A 7,746-nucleotide genomic window follows, 5' to 3' on the forward strand; every position below is an offset into this window, starting at 1 on the left:
GTTGCAAAGGCCGAAACTAACCAAATCCTTATAATAAAAATACCAAAAATAGCCCAAATTCATTTTTCAGTAATACTTAATTAAATTAAATAATCAAATTAAATTTATACAAAGGCACAACAAAGGTCAAAATACGTTTCAGATTACGCAAAAAATTAAAAATGTCAAAGTTTGCTGTCTATAGTTAGTAGTTTAGAGCCGTGGTTTTTTGACCCGCTCTGATAGTTTAAGACTTTTTATATCCTGGTGTGAAATACACAGCTCCATTTGACAATTCAACTCAATTAACGGTTCATAGTAGTTCTGGCATTAGAAGCTCTTAGCACTAAGTCTTAAGTAAATATTTAAACATAAGCCAAAACATCAACACATCGAACACACATTAAAAAATTACATATACCATATCGTATGCCTATTTATTAAAAATTATTAATATATTACGTCACAACTCAGATACGGCATACGTCGCAAACGAGTAGCAACGAACGTACACGCCCCACGCGACGATCAGCGCCGCGGTGGTGGAAGGATACACCACGCAACTCACTAAACCGCGTCAACTAGTGACGTAACACGGTTGTTGGTGATTTAGGCCCCGCCCACAAATCATTGCTATTAAAATCTGACAGGAGCAACGAAATTATTTAGGCCACCACTAAAACATTGCTACTAAAATTCTCACAGGAATAACGAAATTGTCAAAAACCTTGCTTCTTTATAGCTAGCAAGTAAGAGCAGAGGTTTTTAAACCCTCTCTTATAGTTATAAGATTTTACTGTTAATTTTGTAGTGTTGTAGTGTATTCTGACTCTTTAAGAAAACACTTACAACTAGAGTAGAGAGGTTTATTGCCGCAAATAGGAAATAGAACCAAACCCAGGTACTAGAAATAAAATAAGCCCGTATCTTTAAATAGAAATAAATAAACATTGAAATGCTCCGCACACCTACAAAAATGGCGGAGAAAGAGGTCGTTGGCTCTGTTGAAGAAAGCGCAGCGGTGGGGCCATCACCAAATAGCAGGGCCACAAGCAGCAAAGGCGACATGGTGGTAAACAAGGGCGATGACGTACCGGCGGGTGGCCGAGCGATAACAACGAGAAAGGTAAATGCATCGCCCGCAATTGTAGATAATGGTGCCGGGGAAAGCACATCAGCACAGGGGAACAAGCCCGGTACCTCCTCCGAGCAGGTCAGTCAGAAACCCGAACAAGTAAAAAGGAGACGCATAGTGCCGGACAAGCTGGCAAAGGGTTCGCTTGTGGGTCAAGGGGCTGAAGAAACCCCGAAAGTGCTCAACCCAGCTCAGACGGATAGGGTCAAGGAGGCCAGAGCGTGCTTAAATAAAGCGAAGCTTAATTTAGGCATCTCTCGCAACCTAAAGACGGAAATTAAGGAGGAAGTGACCCGGGCATTGGATAAGTTATACCAGCTTGTTAAAGAGGCCGAAACTGACAGACTGAAGGCCAGTGGACATTATAGGACTGCGAGCTCGACCGCCGGGCAGACGAGCGAGATAGTAGGGAGGAAAGAGGAAGAGGAAGCCTCCCTTACTGCACCCCCGAGTGTCGGGCGGCCGGAGTCGCAGCCGCAACCACACACCGCGGAGCTCTTTAAAAGACTTGAGGAGCATGGGAAACTTTTGGCGGCTAACACCAAGGAGGTAGAAAGCCTCAAGGAGTCTCTCCATGCTATGAAAGTTAACAAGGAGCAACCACTGGCAAAAGGCACATATGCAAGTGTAGCCGCCGTACCGGCAAAAGGACCGCCACCGGGGGTCGAAAAAACACACTCGGTCGCGGTCTCGTCGGGAACGGCAACGGGAGAGGAGGTGCTCAGTAAAATAAGAAAGGCACTCGACGCCACAAAAACAGGTATAAGAGTAGACAAAGTGCGAAAGGTACGGGATGGCAAGGTGATACTGGGATGTAGCACGGAAGCTGAATTGGCGAAAGTTCGCGAAAGATTAAGAACAGGGAAAGATCTTAATCTTAACCTCGAGGAACTGAAGAGCAAAGATCCTCTGGTCATTCTCAGGGACGTCATGGCATACAACACGAATGAGGACATAATAAGGGCCATTAAATCCCAAAATCAACATCTTTTAGGAGACGTACCTGAGAAGGAGCAGAGGATAGAGGTTAGGTATAGAAAGGGAACACGGAACGCGCTAACGACGCACGTAATACTCCGAGTGTCGCCGAAGGTATGGAGCCGTTTGACCGACACGGGTCTAGTGCACGTGGACCTCCAGCGGGTGCGCGTGTATGACCACTCACCACTGGTACAATGCACTCGCTGCCTCGGATACGGACACAGTAAAAGACTGTGTACTGAGACCGAGGACAGATGCGGCCACTGCGGAGGTCGTCATCATAGAAACGAGTGTACAGACAGGCAAGCTGGGAAAGCACCCACCTGTCGAAACTGCTGCAAAGCAAAAATAGATCGACAGGACCACGGGGCATTTGACGCCGACTGTCCAGTAAGGAGGCGCTGGGACACCATTGCACGGGCATCCATAGCTTATTGCTAAAGGCACCCAGGTGACTCAACGCACCCAACATGCTGGGCTCCACCAGTATCATGTTGTGCAGCAAAATTTGCAACGATCTGAGCTTGCCACGGCCGAGTTAATTAGCGAGGCGCCGAAGAGGGGATGGGCGATCGCGCTGGTTCAGGAACCTTATATCGGAGCTATAGGCGAGATGCGGCATTATCCAGGGACTAGGATAGTACAATGTGTCGCCCGGGACGCAGGCGAAGTGGTCAAGGCGGCCATTGTACTATTCGACGATGCGATTGATATCATCCAATGTCCCCAACTCACGACGGCTAACATCGCTGTCGCTAAGTTGCGAACTGGGGCGTGGGAGATAGCAATCGTATCAGTCTACCTGGAACCAAATGTCGCAGTCGGACCTTACCTGGACCAAATTAGCTCGGCGGTGGAAGACTTGGGGATGGTCAATGTGTTACTGGGAGGAGACGTCAATGCCCGCAACACGGAATGGGGCTGCCAAAGTGCAGACCAAAGGGGTATAGAAGTGGCGGCAACATTGGACCAGCTGGAGCTCCACTTGCTAAATAAGGGGTCTGAGCCGACCTTCGACACGTACAGGGGCGGGAGGCATTATTCGAGTCGCGTCGACGTAACCGCGTGTTCAACCGCTCTCCTCGACCGGGTGGAGAACTGGAGTCTTGCTGATGATATAACATCTTCTGACCACAGGGCAATCGTGTTTCACTTGAAACTTGTGAGGTCCCAAGGTATAGACGTCAGGCGAACCACACGGAAGTTCAACACCCGTAGGGCAGACTGGGAAGAATTCAATACGACTCTAACCCGGCTGCTAACTGACAGCTGCCTAACGACCGCCGAGGTGAACGAGATCACTGAAAAAGGGGCGTTGGACAGCTTTGTTGGTCGGTACATGGACACCGTGGGGGAAGCCTGCGAGCTGGTCTTGCCAAAGGTCTCCAAGCGGAAAGGGGCACAGCTGCCCTGGTGGTCTGAGAATCTCACCCTCCTCAAGAAAGACGTGGCGAGAAAAAAGAGACGGATAAGAAACGCGAGGCCGGCCCGGAAGGAGCTGGTTGTACGCGAATACGTCGAAGCGAAAGAAGCTTACCGCCTTGAGGCAAAGGCGGCTCAGACCTCCAGTTGGAAACAGTTCTGTGAGAAACAAGACAGAGAGTCAATGTGGGATGGGATATACCGCGTGATTCGCCGCACACAGACAATGCGCGAGGACGTCCTCCTCGTCCAGTCCAATAAAGTGCTGGATGCAGAGGGATCAGCCAGGCTGCTGGCAGAGGTTTTCTTCCCGGAAGACAACCCCGGGGAGGACAATGCGGACCACCAAATTGTAAGAGTTAAATCCGATGAAATCAACGCGGAGAGTGGTGGCGAAACCCTCGACCCTCCGTTTACGATGGAGGAACTCCGATGGTCTGTGTCAACCTCAAATGCCAAGAAGGCACCGGGCGCAGACGGACTCACTGCGGACATCTGCCGGGCGGCCATTGACGCGGACCCAGTCCTATTTTTGGCTCTCACAAATAGATGTCTCGCGCTTTCCCACTTCCCCACGAGGTGGAAGGAGGCGGTTGTCGTGGCTTTCCGGAAGCCCAACAAAGAGGACTATACGCACCCGAAATCTTATAGGCCGATCGGACTTCTGCCCGTCATGGGGAAAATGTTCGAAAAGATCATGGTCAAAAGAATCCGGTGGTACACTGCGCCTTATATCAGTAGCCATCAATATGGCTTTATGCCGCAGAGATGTACCGAGGACTCCCTGTATAACCTGACCCAGCACCTGCGAGCTCGCTTGGAGGAGAAGGAGATTGTAGTGTTGGTGTCACTGGATATAGAGGGAGCCTTCGATAACGCTTGGTGGCCTGCTATAAGGTGTAGACTGGCCGAAACGCGCTGCCCCGTGAATCTGCGGCGCCTTGTCGATAGCTACTTTAGCGATCGCAAGGTGTCCGTACGGTACGCGGGGGCAGAGTGGGCCAGAGAGACCACCAAGGGGTGCGTGCAAGGGTCCGTGGGGGGTCCGGCCTTCTGGACCCTCCTCATTAACCCCCTCCTGGAAGAGGTGGTAAAGGGCGGGACATACTGCCAAGCGTTCGCAGATGACGTTGTGCTGGTCTTCTCGGGGCAGAAGGCTCAGGACATCTCGAGTAAGGCCAATGAGGCTCTCGCTCATATTCATGAATGGGGAGTCAAGAACAAGCTGCGGTTTGCACCACACAAAACAAAGGTGATGGTGCTAACCAATAAGCTTAAATACGACACCCCATTACTGACTATGGGAGGCGAGCAACTCGGCCATACAAGGGAAGTCCGGATACTAGGTATCACGATTGACGATAGACTGACGTACAACAGCCACGTCAAAAATGTCTGTAGGAAGGCCGAGGGCCTCTATCGTCAATTGTGCAGGGCCGCGAAGGTATCTTGGGGCCTGAATTCCGAGGTGATCAGGACAATGTATCTGGCGGTGTTGGAGCCAGTGATTTTGTATGGAGCGAGTGCATGGGCGCCAGCAGCTAGGAAGCTGACGGTTCGCAGGCAGCTCGAGGCGGTGCAGCGGGGGTTCGCGCGAAAAATAGCGAAAACCCACCGTACCGCTTCACTGCACTCGGCCCTTATACTCGCCGGGCTGCTCCCCTTGGACCTCCGAGTGCAGGAGGCGGCAGAGCTGTTCGCGGTAAAACGTGGGCACTCCCGGCGGATAGTAGGCGACCGAGAACTGGAGACACCAGAAAGCTTCCTGAGACTACCACACCCGTCTGTTCAAATTGGTGTGGAGTTCTCATGCCTGGGAGAAAGTGCGGAGGAAGTCCAACTTGCCACCGCGGCTGTCGATCTGGTTATTTACACCGATGGCAGTCGCATAGACGACAAAGTGGGAGCGGCGTTCACTGTCACGCGGAACGCCGCAGAGTTAAAAACCAAAAAGCTCAAGTTGGGTAACTTCTGCACCGTATACCAGGCAGAGCTGTTGGCCTTAGAGGAAGCAACAAGACACGCGGCCAACGAGTCGGCGCAATCGTGTGCCATTATGAGCGACTCGCGATCCGCCCTCGAAACTCTCGCACAACCGGACACCCTCCATCCCCTAGCGTTTAGAGTGAAAGAGAATATAATGAAAGCGAGAGAGAAAGGAAAGAATGTGAAACTATTTTGGGTGAAAGCGCACGCGGGGATGGTGGGCAACGAGAGGGCGGACCAGCTGGCCAAGGATGCGGCCTTAAAAAGCAAGAAGAGACCAGAGTATGAGAGGTGCCCCGTTTCCTTCGTCAAGCGACAACTCAGGTTGGATACGCTTGACGAATGGAACCGGAGGTATGCGGAAGGCAACACGGCTTCAACAACGAGGATTTTCTTCCCGAACGCAGATATAGCATATCGAGTCCTCCGAAGTATTCAGATGGACACAGTTCTGGTCCAGATGTTCACGGGGCACGGGGGATTCTCGGAGTACCTGCACAGGTTTAAACTCAAAGAGAGTCCTTCGTGCCTTTGTGATCCTGCGGTGGACCAGACTGTGTTGCATCTAATCACCTGCTGCCCAAGGTATGGTAGATTGAAGTATGACTGCGAATTGGCAATGGGCGTTGACATACAGAAGAACACCATCTCCTCTATCATAGACGACGCCCAGAGCCGTCTCGTATTTCTAGAATTTGCAGCAAAAATAATTAAAAAAGCCACAAAAGAAAATAAAGTCAGTCAGTAACAAAAATTAAACGTAAATAGGAAACAGATATTATCAGACAAATAAGTATAAACAACTGTAAAATAAATAGAGTAAGTAGAAAATAAGAAAAATGGTTAAAATTCGAAATGCATTGTAAATATAAGGTAAACATAGATAGGAACAAACATAAGTATAGAAATAAGAAATATTATTTAAGCATAGACTAAGTGAAATATTGTAATTAGCATAAGAAATAAATAAATAGCGATGTAAAAACAAAAATAACCATACTTTAAGCGTAAGCAACAATAGATATATTAATATTAAATGTATAAAATTAAGATAGATAAATGATAAAACAGAGCCGGCGGTGGGGGGTTTTAGTCAGTAAGAGTCTGACACTGTCTGGGCCCTCCATTCCCAGACGTCCATTCGAGGATTTCCCCCCGCCGCCTAGAAATTGTAAACTAGAATAAAAAAGGCTCTGACCATGTTAGAGGTACTTTTGCATTGTATAATTTAAAAAAAAAAAAAAAAAAAAAAAAAAAAACCTAACCTAACCTAACCTAACCTAACCTAACCTAACCTAACCTAACCTAACCTACCTACCTACCTACCTACCTACCTACCTACCTACCTACCTACCTACCTACCTACCTACCTACCTACCTACCTACCTACCTACCTACCTACCTACCTACCTACCTACCTACCTACCTACCTACCTACCTACCTACCTACCTACCTACCTACCTACCTACCTACCTACCTACCTACCTACCTACCTACCTACCTACCTACCTACCTACCTACCTACCTACCTACCTACCTACCTACCTACCTACCTACCTACCTACCTACCTACCTACCTACCTACCTACCTACCTACCTACCTACCTACCTACCTACCTACCTACCTACCTACCTACCTACCTACCTACCTACCTACCTACCTACCTACCTACCTACCTACCTACCTACCTACCTACCTACCTACCTACCTACCTACCTACCTACCTACCTACCTACCTACCTACCTACCTACCTACCTACCTACCTACCTACCTACCTACCTACCTACCTACCTACCTACCTACCTACCTACCTACCTACCTACCTACCTACCTACCTACCTACCTACCTACCTACCTACCTACCTACCTACCTACCTACCTACCTACCTACCTACCTACCTTATGTACGGAGTACCCATATGGTCCGACGCACTGAGCAAACAGGAGTCCCGACGGAAAATCGCCTTTGTTTATAGAGTCAGCACTCTACGGGTAGCTAGCGCCTTTCGTACAGTATCGGAGGATGCAGCATGCGTGATAGCAGGTATGGTTCCTGTTGCGCTTCTTGCAGACGAAAGAACTGATCTGTACCGTAGCAAAAAAAGCAAATCAGACCCAACTTCAGCTGAACTTAGAATTCGGGGAAGACTGAAAAGCTTGCAACAGTGGCAATCGTCCTGGGATAAGTCGACGAAAGGAAAATGGACGCGTAAGCTTATACCAAACCTAGAGTCATGGGT

Source organism: Battus philenor, unplaced genomic scaffold (assembly GCF_028537555.1).
Source record: "Battus philenor isolate CCGP_79_NKW_IND1 unplaced genomic scaffold, ilBatPhil1.0.hap1 SCAF_14, whole genome shotgun sequence".
In the NCBI taxonomy this organism is placed as follows: Eukaryota; Metazoa; Arthropoda; class Insecta; order Lepidoptera; family Papilionidae; genus Battus; species Battus philenor.